The sequence below is a fragment of the Crocuta crocuta genome, unplaced genomic scaffold, assembly GCF_008692635.1.
Source record: "Crocuta crocuta isolate KB4526 unplaced genomic scaffold, BGI_CrCroc_1.0 scaffold352, whole genome shotgun sequence".
NCBI classification, from domain to species: domain Eukaryota; kingdom Metazoa; phylum Chordata; class Mammalia; order Carnivora; family Hyaenidae; genus Crocuta; species Crocuta crocuta.
This window is the reverse complement of record NW_027532169.1, coordinates 3,865,798-3,877,179: the sequence shown is the minus strand read 5'-3', so window position 1 is coordinate 3,877,179 and position 11,382 is coordinate 3,865,798. Positions and strand designations below refer to the sequence as shown.

At 47.9% G+C, this 11,382-nt stretch overlaps 2 long non-coding RNA genes across 2 annotated transcripts; both read right to left on the bottom strand.

The window, feature by feature from the left end:
* Nucleotides 1–569: 569 nt before the first annotated feature.
* Nucleotides 570–2,361, bottom strand: LOC144242032 (uncharacterized). Its single transcript, XR_013338281.1, has 3 exons — nucleotides 2,085–2,361; nucleotides 1,169–1,265; nucleotides 570–814 (listed from the first exon to the last, which is right to left on the bottom strand). It is a non-coding gene; the product is annotated as an uncharacterized LOC144242032 (long non-coding RNA).
* A 1,704-nt stretch (nucleotides 2,362–4,065) lies between these two features.
* On the bottom strand, nucleotides 4,066–7,486 carry LOC144242127 (uncharacterized). Its single transcript, XR_013338301.1, has 3 exons — nucleotides 7,372–7,486; nucleotides 6,948–7,046; nucleotides 4,066–4,395 (listed from the first exon to the last, which is right to left on the bottom strand). It is a non-coding gene; the product is annotated as an uncharacterized LOC144242127 (long non-coding RNA).
* Between the last annotated feature and the right edge of the window lie 3,896 nt (nucleotides 7,487–11,382).

Below are 11,382 nucleotides of genomic sequence, written 5' to 3'. Positions count from 1 at the left end.
ACTTTGGCTCAGGTCATGGTCTCATGGTTTGTGGGTTTCAGCCCCCCATTGGGCTCCACGCCGACAGTGTGGAGCCTGCTTGGGATTCCCTCTCTCTCTCTCTCTCTCTCTCTCTCTTTCTCTGTATCTCTCTCCCTCTTCCCCTCCCCTACTTGAACTTTCTGTCTCTCAAAATGAATGAGTGGGGGACCTGGGTGGCTTGGTCGGTTGGGTGTCCGACTTCGGCCAAGGTCATGATCTCAGAGTTCATGGGTTTGAGCCCCGCGTTGAGCTCTGTGCTGACAGCTCAGAGCCTGGAGCCTGCTTCAGATTCGGTGTCTTCTTCTCTCTCTGCCCCTCCCCCGCTCATGCTCTGTCTCTGTCTCTCAAAAATGAATAAACGTTAAAAAATAAATAAAAGTTTTAAAAATTTTAATAAATAAATAAGCTTAAAAAAAGAAGAGAGAAAGAGAGAGAGAGAAAGAGAGAAAGAAAGAAAGAAAGAAAGAAAGAAAGAAAGAAAGAAAGAAAGAAAGAAAGAAAAAGGAAGGAAGGAAGGAAGGAAGGAAGGAAGGAAGGAGTCAGCCCTGGTAGTGCTAAGCACCACAGAAGAGTTAGGTCGAGAGGGCGAAGCCATGACATCAACAGTGTGGATCCTAAGGTTAGCCACGAGAAACGGGGGCAGGAAACTCTCTTGCAGGTAATTGGGACTTGATGGCATATCACTACCTGGTTCTGTTCTCCCTTTGAAGGTTCCAGACTCGGGGCATGGGGAATGCCTCCTTCCCACGTGCCTTTCTCCCCAGATTCTCCTCCTCTTTGCAGCTTCCCGCTCCTACAGAGTAGAGGGTATGGGTTGAGGTGTGGTTTGAGATTCAGAGCAAACCCCATGAGCCTCTTTACTGAGGCGAGGTGGCAGAGCAGGCCCACCTAACCCAGCCACTAGAAAACCCCTTGGCAACTTGGAGGCAGACCTCTCAGCTCAGAGAGTCAGACTCTCGCCAAAAAGCTGTGCCAAAAACGAATCTGGGGCATGGAAACATTCAGAGTACAAAAAGTACATGAGATGTGAGATGCCTCCAAGGAAACCTTCTTGGGGACAAATAAAATGTTTTTATTGAGAAAGGGCTTCCATCGATCATCCAGCTCATCTCTGGAAGGAAACAACAGCCAGTCTCCAGTTACTCACACTGGGTGGGAGGAGGTGCTCCCCGGAGGAAACCCTGGTGACTTTGCACGTGAACGTGAACGGGGAATCCTTTGTTTCAGAGCTACGGCTCACTGTCCTGGAAAGCAGCATGAGGAAGTCTGTTGATTCTCAGGTTCAAACCCAGCCAGTGGTTCTGCCCATAAAGCCAGGTACCCCTGCCCCATTTGGGGCCATGCTGGAAAGGAGGCAATGCTGGTTTTCACCCCCCACACCCCACGGGGGCCCCAAACACCAAGTTTTCAGATCTCCCAGCCCTCAGACCACATCCACATGAAAAGTTCAGTGAAGCACCAGTTGGGCATCATTTCCCTACGGGCCACTGATGTTAAAACAACTGGAAATTTAGATGAGTTCATTTTGTCTATCCAACTATTTGAATAAAAGGGTAGGGGCGCCTGGGTGGCTCAGTCGGTTAAGCATCCAACTTTGGCTCAGGTCATGATCTCACGGTTCATGGGTTCCAGCCCCGTGTTGGGCTCTGTGCTGACAGCTCAGAGCCTGGAGCCTGTTTCAGATTCTGTGTCTCCCTCTCTCTGACCCTCCCCCACTCATGCTCTGTCTGTCCGTCTGTCTCTCTCTCTCTCAAAATAAATAAACATTAAAAAAATGAATAAAGGGGAGAGGAGATTGAAGAAAATACTCTTGAGTCCTCAGCCAGAGTGTTGGGCACATAGCCTGTCCAAATTCCTGGAGAGAGACAAAGCTAACTAGGGCAGTTTTTTATAAGTGATAGAAACCATGAAAGTACATTAAATCAGCCACAGGGATTGTGAAACATCTGACAATTCCATGGCAACTACAGAAGATTCATGTTATTTGTTAAAATAGAAACCCAGACTCAGAAAAGTATGACTATTTTCCTATGATGCAGCTGAAAGTGACCCTTCAGCCTTACCTCTTGGGGAGCTCCCTGCCACCATCGTGTCTAAGTACTTGGGTTCCCCAGTTCCAAAGCCAATCATTTCAGGCTGGACTGTTAAGTAGCTGCACTTGGTTCAGTCATGTGGCTTATTCTTGTCCTGACCATTTGGACTACTTCCTTCCATCACTCTGCATGACACAGAAAGTTCACTGATAATTTGGGGCGGCTGGGCAACTCTGTCAATTAAGCATCGAACTTCTGCTCAGGTCATGATCTTGAGTTCGAGTCCCATGTCAGGTCAATTCAGCTAAAATAGGAGGAGAGAAACTCTGTGGGAGGCATAAAAACGGGCTTAACCCTGAAAGATCTTCATGAAATTTCTCCTTCTCCTTTCATCCAAACTTCTCTGATCCACTCTCAAAGCTGCACAGGAGAGACAAAAGCCAATGCGTAGAGAGGGGCTCCTCTGGCCTCCAAAAACAACAGCAATGAGGTGCTGCCTCCAGGGTGTTAATTTACCCTGTCTGTAAAATGGGGAGATTCTTGCCTTCTCCCTGTACCTCAAACAGGATAAAAAGATTAGACTGTAGGGGGCGCCTGGCTGGCTCAGTCCGTAGAGCGAGCGACTCTTGATCTCTGGGTTGTAGGGTTGTGGGTTCAATCCCCATGCTGGGCGTGGAGCCGACTTAAAATAAATAAGATAATTCTTTTTTTTTTTTTTTTTTAAAGACGAGATTGCACACAGGTGCTTGGAAAATTGAAAAGCACCGTATGAACATAACATGGGTTTCTCCCGCGCCACAGCTGGGACTTGAATCCAACCCATCAACGGGAAGTTCACTGCTCAGTCCACTCCACCCACCACAGCGGCTGTGCATGGAGGTAAGCTCTGTCTTGGACCGGGCTGAGGCCAGGACATGGGAGCCCAAGGTGGCCATTGAGAGCCTGTGAGCTGTGTCAGCCTGCTGGGTGGGGAACATGGGACCTGAGAAATACAGGCAGCTCCTAAGGCTCCCTTAGCTCAGGGCATAGCTCCAGAAATAGAACCGGGCTTCATACCTCTTGAATATTAAAATGCTCGTAATGCTTCCTCCACATCCCAGATTATGATGTGAAGCTGGAAATTAGCATTCTGTTCCAACACCCTGTGGCACCTCTGCTTTGGGGGTTGAAATGACGGTTTTTAATAAGCTGGCTCCAGGCATCTGTCACCAGTAAAGGAAGCTCTGCGCAGGAAGATAGATCACTTCTTGTTAAAAGGCCACAGGGCAATAAATTTCCCCAGTCATAGCTCAGCTTCCAAATCAGGACCCTGGAGAATTGCTTTCCATCTTTTAGCACTAAGCCCAGAGCCGCTGGGCCCCGCTGATCCTGACCATTGACCTCAGCCACAGTTCTTCCATACCCTTGCATTTGGGGGTTCAGTGAGATCCACACAGATATAACTTGAAAAGGCCACTGTGCCTCAGGACTGGGCCAGTGGAGGGAGACCACGGGAAGAGCCACAGCCTGAGTGTTAATGCTCTACAATCAGCACTGCCATATTTCTGCTATCCCAAGGATCAGGGTCATTAAGACTTCAGAAGAGGCTCACTATCGAAATTCAAGCAAATGTCATCAGATCCATCAGTGCTGGAATTTTCTTCCTCTTAAAGCTGAGCACTTGCACTAGATGTGGATAATTGGGACTGGTTAGAAATAATTTGATTTCGGGATGCCTGGGTGGCTCAGTCGGTTAAACGGCCAACTTCAGCTCAGGTCATGGTCTCGCGGTTCTAGAGTTCGAGCCCTGCATCGGGCTCTGTGCTGACAGCTCAGAGCCTGGAGCCTGCTTTGGATTCTGTGTCTCCTTCTCTCTCTCTGCCCCTCCCTCACTCATGCTCTGTCTCTGTCTCTCAAAAATAAACATTAAAAAAAATAAAAAATAAAAGAATAAACTATCGATATACACAACAAATAGACAAATCATGCAGACATTTTGTTGACTGGCATAAACCACATCAAAAAGAGCATATATGGTATGATACTATTTATATAAAGGTCAAGAGCAGCCAAAATTAATTCATAGCAATAGAAATTAGAATAGCAACTATCTCTGGAATATTATACTGGAAAGGAACCTACATGGATACAGGAAATGTTCATATCAATCTTGTTCTGAATCATGGTTACATGAGTAAATATTCCTTGAGCCATCCACTTACAATTAATGCACTCTACTGAATTATGTTATAGCTCAAAAGGGAAGGTGGAAACTTTTTAATAAAACGCCCAGAGGATATTTTTCTGACATGGAAAAATGTCTTCGATTTCTTCATCAGAGTCACCCAACTTCATCTTGAACCTAAATGAAAGAGAGTGAAATGACAATTACAAAATAAAAAATCACAGGGGCGCCTGGCTGGCTCGGTCGGGGGAGCATGTGAACTCTTGATCTTGGGGTTGTTGATGAGTTCAAGCCCCATGTTGGGCGTGGAGCCTACTTAAAACAATGACATGAAATGAAATTAATAAAAATACATTTTTAAANGAAAGAGAGTGAAATGACAATTACAAAATAAAAAATCACAGGGGCGCCTGGCTGGCTCGGTCGGGGGAGCATGTGAACTCTTGATCTTGGGGTTGTTGATGAGTTCAAGCCCCATGTTGGGCGTGGAGCCTACTTATAAAACAATGACATGAAATGAAATTAATAAAAATACATTTTTAAGTGAATGAATACAAAATAAAAATAAATTAAAAAGCACAGCTGAATACTGGGCACTGGCTGTAATGGTCTCCCATCGGAAGCACAATAGGAAATAACTGGTGCCAAATAGATGGAAGAGATTTTTCTCTCGCCACCAGCATCCCAGGGATTAAGCATACATTCTGGCCACCACACAGCACAGCCCAACCTAGTGCCAGTAAAACTCCACTCAGACATCAGACACCACTCCAATCTCTCATGGGCCCTCCTCGTCATCCGGGAGGGCGGTTGTCCCTACAGCCTCCAGGTCCTGCCTGCTATCTTTTTAAGCGAAAACGTAGATTATTAAATAGATCCGAAATGAATCGTTTCCCCGGAAAAAAATTTTTTTTTTATTTTTACACTATATAGAAAGCACCCCACTACTTTTTCACAGGACAATGAAGGCGGAGTCAGCTATTTATATGTTAATTTTACCTCTCTTTGTAAACCTCTTCCACCCTATTTTGACTCCTCTTCAACTCACTAGGGAAATTCAAAGCCACAGGAGTGCGGCTAGAATAGAAAAGCCATCTTTATTTAACAAGGGTTAGCGCAGGGGTGGGGGAGAAGGGCCAAGTTCTTCCCCCACCACCACCCCCACTCCCGTTCATCACAAGCTGTCAAATATTTACTTTTGGTCTCTGTGAACCTAGCAAAGGGGTGAACCATCCACTCTGGGTGGGTCCCCACCCCTTCCTCACTTCCTCCAACCATCTATTTCCTGCATTGTTCTTTTTCTAAGTAAACAGACATAAGCTTGCAGTTTAAAATGTTAAGAGTTCACAAATTCGACATGCTCAGCTTAATTAATTTTTCACGTGCATGCACACCCCTGTAACCACCACCCTGATCAAAACGCAGACTATTTCAAGCATTCGAGAAGGCTCCCTTAATGTTCCCTCCCAGTCAATACTGGGAAGGAGGAATTTTTTTTTTTTTACCTAAAAAATACGAAGCATTCTATTCCTTGAATTTTGGAGTTTCAACTCACATCTCCCTATCAAACGTACTTAAGGGCATAACAGCGTTCTCCTTCTCACTTACAAATTATTTTTAAAAGTAAAATGGAAATGATCTAAATGACCCATTATTGCAGAAATACTTTTCCATTTGATGACACACCTCAAGGACCAGATACTGTGCAATCGTTAAAATCATGCTTTTGGAGAATATTTAGTGGCGCTGAGAATAATGTTAAATTTAAATGACGCTGAGAATAGACTCATTAATATTAAATCAAAAGGGAAGGTACCCCAATGTTCCCACAGAAGTTCAGTTTTGACATACACATCGGCAAGGAAAAACAACTGGAGAAAATACAGCAGAAGATTAGCTTTGGTAAATTTTGGGTGCTAGGATATGAGATGAGTTTTATTTTCATCTTTATATTTGTTATCTTTGAAATTCTTGATGATGAATAATTATTTTTTCCTAATTTTTCTAATAAGGAAAAAAAAACCTGTTTTCTTTTCAAATGCGGATTAACTGAAATGGCCAACCTTAGGGAAATGATTTTCTAAATTATGACAACATATTTTGTCGCATATCATGCATTTTTAAATGGCATTTTGAAGACCGGAATAACGTGGAAAATGGCCTACGATGTAATCAACGAACAATGTTTTTTAAAACCATGGGACATCTGGCTGGCTCATTCCATACAGCACGTGACTCTTGATATCAGGTCTTGAGTTCAAGCCCCATGTTGGGCATAGAACTTGCTTTTAAAGAAATAAATGAAAAATGAAATAAAATAAGAATAAAACCAGGACAGGATGCATGTAATTAAGTTAAGGATTGGGAGACACAAGTAACTAATAACAGCAGTTGCAAATTGTAAAACATGAACACGGAAATCATAAATGGAAAAAAAAAATAAGAGAGTTGTTTATTTAAAAGTTTTTAAAGAATGTGCATTTAAAGCCCCATATATTAATTTCTGTGGTCTGGATATTTTTTTGGCACTTTGAGGATTTTTTTTAAGGGAGGAATGTTGAGGGTAATCATTTCAATGTGTTTTAGTCTGAAGCTTTTGGGGAATTGTAAATGTGGCCTCTTTGAATCAGATTCCACAGAAGTGGTTGGGCCAGAACACTGTAAAATCCTTAATTTTCACAAATGCTGGACTGAACCAACAGAAAACTACCCAAGTACCAAAGACTTACTTAATCCATTTCTGGGAAGCTCACTCCATTAGACCTTTGCACTTAGCTTTTCAATTAAACGTCTTCATTTTGGATCCAGTGATTTCTCCCAGAACAGAGCTGAGTGGAGGGGAGGGCAGGGATGTGAGAACACAACAAAGTAAAATTGAAAAGCCTTTCACGCAGCTTCCGCCTCCCGGCCACCACCCCCCCCCACACCCCAACACACACAAAGTCCCAATTGCTTAGGGTTTTCTTGGTCTAGATAACGATGGTGGCCCCACATGCCCTAAAAGATGTGGCCCGGGGTCCTTGAACTTGCCCCTGGTGCCATGCCTCTTTCCCCCACCCAAAGTTAGACAATGGGCGAAGGGTTGGCTGGGTTCTTTCCAGGGCCCAGAAAGCCTGGGGATCCAAGGTTGGAGATAAAGAGAAAACCACAAACCCCTTTGATCCACGGAGCAGGTAGAGCCAAATGGAAGGGCTGGGAAGAACTTGGAGAGCATTATCCGTCCAACTCCCTCAGGCCTCTCTTCCGGGTTGCCAGTTGAGGACCAGCGTCCGGGCATTTTATCCGGCCCCAAATAAGGAAGCCGGGAACTTCCCGTTGGCTCGCCGGGATCTGGTGCCTTCTCGGCGGTGGCGGGGCTCCGGGCTGGAAGGGAAGCCGGCCGCGCACAAGACCCGGAACAGCCGCGGCGCCCAGCGCCCGGTTCCCATCCCTCTGGATCTCATGAAGCCGGGACAAGCCCGCGGGATCGAGTCTTTGATCCTCCCGCGCTCCAGGATCCTAGATTCTTTAAAACAAACCAACAAACAGAAGAAGAAGGGGAGGGGGGGGGAGAGCAAGACCGCGCCACCTCCCCGGCTCTGGCGGCGCCGCCGGCCTGTGTTTCCTCGGCCACGGACGCGGGAGCGGGGAGGACGCGCCATTTACCAAGTTCAAGTTTCCAGAGCCTGAGGGAACCGAAGGCTTTTGGGGGCCTCCGCCGCCGCCCGCTGGAATGACCCCCCCCTCGATGGAGGGGCGCTTTGAAATAGAGGCCACGGTCGCGGAATGACCTACTTGAACGTTCTCTAAGAATTCATCTGCTTTAGCTATTATTCGTTTGCTATTTATTCTTTTAAAGATTTTATTTTTATTTTATTTTTAAAGGTCTTTTTTAATGTTTATTTTTTAGAGAGAGAGAGAGAACGGGGGAGGGGAAGAGAGAGAGGGAGACTAAGGATCCGAAGCGGGCTCAGCGCTGACAGCAGAGAGCTCAGGGCACGGCTGGAACCCATCAAACCTTGAGATCATGACCTGAGCAGAAGTGAGATGCTTAACCGACTGAGCCATCCAGGGACCCTAAGATTTTTTTTTTTTTTTAAGTAATCTCTGCACCCAGTGTGGAACTCGAACTCACAACCCCGAGATCGAGAGTTGCAGTCTCTCCCGATTGACTCAGCCAGGTGTCCTTCTTTGGCTATTTATGCATTTGGTTTTCCCAGACATTAAAAAAAATGGAGATTTTGCTGCCTAAAAATGAGGTAAGAAAACATGAATTATGAAAGAGGGAAAGTGAAAAAATTACATTATGTTGATCCTGACTAAAATACTGCTCTAACTTGCCATGCAGCCTCAGTAACCGGGATTTTTAATGCAGACCAGGCGAGTTTCCTGAGGAAAACAGAGGCTCGTTGATAAAGCAATGAAGGCTTGGCTGGGAGAAGGCAGGTCTCTTGCGCGTTCCGGATCCTTCCACAACCCTCCCCAGCCCCCTTTCTCTCCACTGGCTCCGCGACCAGGTCCACCTCCAGGAGGGGTGAAGGAATGTTTATGACCTGATTCAAGTTCAATGACAAAACCCTGCTTGGACGGGGAGGGGCATTGAACTTCAATCATCAATCAGACAAAGGCCGAGCGCAGGTTTTGGGCAAGGGCCCCGAGCTGGGCCCAAGTATAATGGGGGAGCCGAGGTCCTCAGAAAGAGTCCTGATCTCTTTGTCCCCTGCCTGGGGTGGGCAGTGAGCGGCCTGTAGTGCCGACCCCAATACTGGGTGTGTGTCTGCCTGGTTTGGAGTGGGGCCGTCACAGTCTGAAAGGCAAGAAGCTGTCCGATCCCTGCGCAGGCTACGTCCACCTTTCAGGACCGGGTGCTGAAGCCCCTGCCTGCTCTACCCAGCCTGAGCCCAGACCAGACCGTTCTCTCTGCACAACCTGCGTTTTCTGGCTCCTTCCCCGAGTTTTGCTCACATCTTCCCTCCTGGATTTGACATTCTAATCACCTTCCCAGGTTCTACTCCAGCAGGACCTTTTCTGGGAAATTCCAGATGCCAGAGGATGAGGGGCGAATCTTTCACACTCCTTGTTCCCCCATTCGTCCCTGTTGCGATCACTTACCCCACCACACCATGTCAGAGGTCACATCCGAGGAAGTAGCAGACCCAGGATCTGGCTGTCGCGAGAGGCAGGGCCGTGTGAGACGGGAGATGATCTCTCCATTGTCTCTCCTCCAGCCTCCCCTACCCCCGGGAGATTTTGCATTCTGTAGGCACTGGGTAAATGAGGAGTGGATTTAGCCAACTTTCGATGTGTCTTTAATCCTGATTGGTTTTTTTTTTTTTTTGGATTTATGCAAATCTCCCTGGTGCACCGAGGAGGGGCCAGGTCTAGGGAGTTTAAGTGCACCTGTGTGACATCACGGCCTGGGTCCTGATGGAAACAGGTGTTTGTCAGTGTCTAGTGGGACCCTGTGAAAAGAGGCATGTTGGGGATGGGGAAGAGACTGGCCGGTATACACAGAGAAGCTTAGACATTAAGAGCTGCTGCTACCGCAGGCTGGGTGACACTGACCAAGTAACTGACCTTCCTTGGTCTCAATTTCCTCATTGTAGAAAGTGTACACTCAACTTAGGTTTTGTCACTGCTACGGTAGTAGCTGTGAAGGAAACATGAGCAGGAGTCAGCTTGGGGTGGAGGGAAGAAGGGCAGCCGAGTCCTTGACCCCCTTAAGACCAATGAATTAGCAGTGTGCGTGGCTAAGGACTTGGGGGTGTGCCCCACCTCCCGCGGCTGTCGTTGGGGGCTCTGAGTCCCAGTGCAAACGTGCCAGCGGCATCCTCTGTCCCCTCCTCAGATCCTGGCACTCTCCAAGCTTCTGAAAAAGACGCAGGAATGGGGGAAAGAAGGCAGCAGCTCACAGACGAAGGTACACTGATTTATTTCTCTTAAAGGGCCAGAGCCTTTCCCTTCAGTGTGAGTCAATCATCAGTGTTATCATTACAATTCGTTTTCATGGAGTTTCCAAAAAAAGGTGTGTTGTAAAGAATTAAGATTTNCACTGCCACCCACCAGCCTCTCCCCCCAGGCGCCCCTGTCCCGTGTGCTGCGAAGCGCTTTCTTTGTCCCTTCCTTCCCAGACAGCTGTGCGTCTGTGTCTCCAGAAACCAATGTGGAAGTGCCCTCGCCAGGTGGCGGGTCTCTGGTCTCAAGTCCCTTCTGCCTCCCTTTCCCTGCCCACCTAAACCCCGGAGGCCCACGAATTCCTCCTGAGGCAGGTCCCAGACTGTGAGAGCGGTGAGGCCTTTGGCCCCCGGATCAGCTAGTTTACCTTAATAGGGAGAAACGCACTCTTGAAGGTAGTGAAACGAGTAGGTCCCTGGTCTGAGAAATGGGCGCGTAACCCTCTTGTTCTCTCTACAAAGGCCAGGCCCGGAATTCAGCGGGCGTCAAGGGCCTGAGTTCGGCAGTCGCCGGCTTGAAGGCTTCAGCCTCCGAGTGGGGCAGGACTCTGGGCGCCTTGGGCTAGAGAAGGAAGGACTGAGCGCAGCACTAGGCGCCCCCCATCCAGGCAGAATCTGGGGCGGGGCTCAGGGAGAGGACGCACCGCCGCAGGCTCCCCACAGCGGGTAAAGGCTGGGGTNCTCCGGAGACTTCCGCTCCCCCTTCCTCTCTCTTCTCTCAAAGTGTTTAGGAGAGTGGGGGCTGGGAAGCGGTGGAGACCACCAACCTGAAACTTCAAGTTCAACGGCAGCCCCTGACCCTTCCCACCCCTCCCTTCCTCTCCCGTCCGGGTGCCGGAGACTCAATTTCCCTCTTAGTTTTTCGAGGGGCGACTGAACTCAAGCTGCCCGCGTCTTCTGTCTCACCTTGGAGGCAATTTAGGGGAGGGGAGTCTGCGGTGGGATTCTTTCCTTCTCCGGCTGCTCGACCACCCCCACCCCATCCCCTTTCCCCACAGAGTAACTTGTAGCAGACAAAGGAGGAAAGGCCTGCATCAGTTTCCCACTGTATTTTTTTAAATCTCTCTCCAGGCACCTGGGGGTGGCGGTGGGGGAGCGGAGGGGTGTCCCACTCGGGTGAGAGGCCGAGGGCCACTCTGGTGCTTTCTCCCCCCTTTCCTGGAGAGGAACTGGTTTGGGTGGGTGAGAATATGATATAAATGTCTTCAAAAACAGCGCAAACGCCTCCTTT